Below are 4568 nucleotides of genomic sequence, written 5' to 3' on the forward strand. Positions count from 1 at the left end.
TTCCAGAAATATTTCTGGAAATGTACTCTAGTAATTAGAAATAAGCAGGTGACAACTGCGGAAATCTCTGTACAAGAAAGCCTCAGTGCTCAAAATACAGGTGCCACATGGCTGTATCTGATCCTAAGGAATTCATCCAAATTTCACAGTGAATGTGGATGACGATACTGCTCTTCAAAATCCACTTACTTTCCATGTCATTCTTTAATGTCCATACACTATTAACAGAAGACCTGACCAAAAAAAAAAAAAAAAAAAAGTTGGACAGCTAAGAACACCACTGATAACACCATGGAAAAATTTGCTAAGGGTCCCATTAAATCAGGGGAAGCAAGGCCAATGATGATGGCAGTCAGGTAACTAGCTGTACCGAGCTCAGCCATTCAAAGCAACAGCATGGACAAGCACAGCAACAGGAGAGATTAGAGTGGAGCAAAACACTAACTGGTGTTCAGATATGTAAAACTACCATCAGCAATGAACTTCTATGACACCAAAATCCCAACAGGTTTTTCAAGGTGATAAATGAATGCTGTACATTTTATTAAATTTGTTGGGAAAAAATCTTTTAGAAATATAAGAAGTGCGTTTTCACAGAATCGTAGAATCTCTGAGATTGGAAAAAACCTTCAAGTCCAGCCATCAACTTACCCTCCCAAGTCCCATGACCACACCATGCCCCTTAGTGCCATGTCCACACACCTCCTAAATACTTCCAGGGAAGAGGACTCCACCACTCCCCTGGGCAGCCCATTCCAATGCCTGACCACACTCTCCGGGAAGAAATTCCTCATCCTATACCAATCTAAACCTTCTTGGGTGCAACTTGAGACCATTTCCTTGTGTTCTGTCACTTGTCACCTGAGAAAAGAGACCAACACCTCTCTGGCTGCAACCTTCTTTCAGGTAGTTTGGAGAGCCCTTCAGGTAGGTGTAAAGAGATTTTGACTAGAACCATTGCATTGGGAGAGAAATCAAACTGTCTAATTTGATATTTTATTGCTAATAATGATGACCAAAGGGAAATTAAGCAGTTAGCTCCATGAACAGAGGAGTAAATGGAACCTGGATCCCCACAGCTCTCAGTGTTAGTTGGAGTACATTCTTAAGACGATGAGGAGCTTTGCCTGTAGTTGGGTATTTTTAAGGTCTTTCTCTCATATGGTTTCACTATTATCTAACAGAGGCTCAGTTCTTGATGCAGTCTTCCTTTCAACAAGTCCATTTACAGGATGTCTCTTTCCTGCCCCTCTACTTTGATAAAACTGGAAGCACCTTATTACCTCTGAGGCCTCCACCCCTCTGTTAAATTTGGTCGTGGTGTTTGATGGTTACCAGAGAATGGGCAAACATCCTCCATTTACATACACGTATGTATACACAGAGGGCATGACCCATGCCTTTCACTACCTAAGCAACTTATCCAAACAAAAATAGAGTTTTTCCAAGTGATAAATCATAACACCCTGTTCCCAGAAAAGACCAAACTTAACATTTTTTCCTTATCAACATTAATTTTTGCAGCTTTCATTTTGAAATTATTTTTTTATCTTACCAAGTCATTCTCTGGGAAGGTTTCCAAACAGATTTCTGTGTAAGCAGAGGAGAACAGAGCTCAGACTTATGAAACCAGCCCTTGCACTACACAGGACTGTTGCTTGGTGTGAACATCATCTGCAACCTCAGCGCTGCTGCTGTAGGTGCAGTTGAGCCCCACACAGCCTGAAACTGCATCCTCGAGAACAGAATCACGGGAAGTCAGAGGGATCCCAAGCTTCAGGGCAAATTGCAAAGAGCCTCACAGCACTGCTGAGCAGCATCATCAAGCCTCCAGTGCTTTCCTACCTCACTTGCAGTAGCTTTTGCCTGTGCCTATGAGCAGGAGAATCCCTCAAAGTGTATTTCCACAAGTCAGTTCAGACAGGTGGGCAGTACATCAAGCGCAGGGCTTGATATTCTTGTCTCTTGTCTATAGAGGGAAACCCATCCCACTGATCTCCTACCCATGCCTATCCATGTGACAAGCAGTAGGGAGGGACTGTCCTTCCCAACCTCACAGACACTTCCAGTGACTCCTCACAGCCGTGTCCGGTGATGGAAACGAGCCCTTCCCAGCACAAAGAAGGTATTGCTTGGACCCAATAGATTGGTTTGGGGTTTGTTCACAGCTTTTTAAAATTGAAGATGCCAGAGGGATGTGAATCTCACGCTTCCCATTATTAAACACAAAATTCTACTGCTGACAGTGGCTGTCACAAGAGCAGAGTCACAGTGAGGTGAGGGGGGCACATCAGAGCTCGTGGAGATGGAGCCAGGTATTACAAGAAAACAATGAAATACACTCTCTGAGTTTGGAAGACGTTTAAATATCTATTGTAGCATGAGAAAAAGTAAACACACTGTTCTCTGCTACACAGCACAAGTCCACTGTGTTCCATGGAACTGATTTGATTCTGTGTGAGAAAAAATCCAGACGAAAAACATTTAGCGTTGTTCTTTGGGTCCACTTGCTGTGATTTAGGACATGGGTGTCACACAGCTTTTCTGCTGGTTCCTAAGATGGAAACATGCCAAAGGGAGAATCCAGTCTCGCTTGCCATATCGTTCATGATGACATTTGAAAGACAATTTGCATAACACTCCTATAAAAGAATCAAAGATGCCACCTGAAACCACTGAGTGTGATGTATTTCCTTATAGCACTGCTTGCGTTTCAGTTAAGAAACACGGTTTGTTTTCCAATACATGTTATTGCTTGCTGTGTTTACATTATGTCAAAAATGATAAAGAAGTAGAATCAAAACTGTATTAATCCTGTGCAGTTAATACTTTAAATACGTGTTATTGTTTGAATGGTTTGAGCAACTTAACACCTGAAGAGTGCAAGCAACTAACACCAAGCTCTGAGCAGTACAAGCCATGGATCTGGGCAGAAGGCTGTCCTTTCTGCATGAATGTGGCTCATGTTTTTTGAAATCAGATATTTATGCTGGTCAACACCAGTTCATTGCACTGTGTGGGAAGGTGCTGATTTCACTAAGGTTTTGCTGGCAAGGTTTCTCATTTTCCATGTGGTCAAAAGCTGACAGCAAATGAGGGCAACAACCTCACTACGGCAACCACCTAAGGTAATCAATAGCTCAATAGCCTAATTGGTAGGGGTACAGGGTAAGTTTCTTTCTTGTTCTCTCCCAGCAGGCCATCTGGAAGCTGTTACTCATTGTATAAGTAATTACAGAGGAATTGGGCCAGAGAGAGACGCCCTCACCTGCTCTGGTGAGATTAGGACATGCCGCTTGCACCACAGTGGCCGGCTTCTGTATGTTCGGGGACACTTACACTCCCAGATGAGTGTCTAGAGGCCAGGTCAGCTCACACACGATTTCACAGCAGCACAGTTCAGCCTAACAGCCCTGCCAGCCCAGCCTTCCACCTGCACCCTCTGCTTCCAACATGCACTCAGAAATACCTGCAAATGGCATGCCAGATGCAGAACTCCCAAGGAGATAAATGAGCTCTGTGAGCTGGGCTGGCTGTCGGGTGTCTGGTCAATCATTTGTCTGCTGCAGGGAAGAAGCCTGCTGAAACGGTCCCAAATTGGTCAGATTCAGGCAGGAGGGCATGCCCTGTGCTGAACCCAGAGAATTTGCACCAAAAACCACTTCCAGCGAACCCAGCTGTAGATTAGAGCAGGGCAAGGTTGAGCAGGAAAGAGCCATAAAAGGAAACTCTGGGATTTTTATCCTCAAATTGGTGCCATCTCGTGCCAGGAAATTGCCTCCAGCGGAGCACTTTGCCAAAGCACAGGGGAAGCCTGAAAGCCTCTGTGCAAAGCAGCCGAGCCCTGCTGCAAGGCGTGCAGCTGCCCAGCTTGGCCATCCTTACACCTCAGTCCCCCCTCAGGGGCTGCTGACACATGGCATGGTGGCCAGATGTAGTGTCGGCTGCGTTAGTCCTGGATGTGCTGCTAGCTGCGGACACATATCTCCACCGCACAACATCCCTGGCCTTGAAATCCCACAGATGGTTTTGGTGCATTACCCTGTGTATCAGATAAACGGGGCTCCATCTGCGATATCCCTGCGCACTTTGACTCTTGAACCTGCGGTTAGCTGAGGAGCGAGAGCAACACTTCCGTGAGCGGAACACAGGCAGCGGGGCTTCCCTACCACACAGCCTTGGCAAGTCTGCCGACAGATGCCAGTCAGCAGCTTACCTTCTGGATTGCTCAACCCATAGAGAAAACACATGGAATAAAACATATCCTCGCCGTCTTTGTGTGGGGCGATGGTGGAGTGCCCTAACGGAGAGAGCTTGGGGACACCACCCCGCGGGGAGAGCTGCCTTCCCTCCGAAACCCAGAGGCTGTGGGGGCTGAGGGAAGGAGGGAAGGAAGGAGGGAAAGAAGGAGGGATGGAAGGAGGGATGGGAGGAGGGATGGGAGGAGGGATGGAAGGAGGGCACCGGGGCGGCGGGGGCGCGCCTCCCCGCCTCAGGGCCGCGCGGGGCGGGCGGGAGCTGCGCGCCGTGCCCCGGCCGCCGGGATCGCCGCCCCTCGCCGCTCGGCG

General features: G+C 47.2%; 1 long non-coding RNA gene across 1 annotated transcript; it reads right to left on the minus strand.

Moving 5' to 3' along the window:
* Positions 1 to 2317: 2317 nt before the first annotated feature.
* LOC118172422 lies at positions 2318 to 4439 on the minus strand. Its single transcript, XR_004753693.1, has 2 exons — positions 4217 to 4439; positions 2318 to 2642 (listed from the first exon to the last, which is right to left on the minus strand). It is a non-coding gene; the product is annotated as an uncharacterized LOC118172422 (long non-coding RNA).
* Positions 4440 to 4568: the final 129 nt, after the last annotated feature.

Source organism: Oxyura jamaicensis, chromosome 1 (assembly GCF_011077185.1).
Source record: "Oxyura jamaicensis isolate SHBP4307 breed ruddy duck chromosome 1, BPBGC_Ojam_1.0, whole genome shotgun sequence".
NCBI classification, from domain to species: domain Eukaryota; kingdom Metazoa; phylum Chordata; class Aves; order Anseriformes; family Anatidae; genus Oxyura; species Oxyura jamaicensis.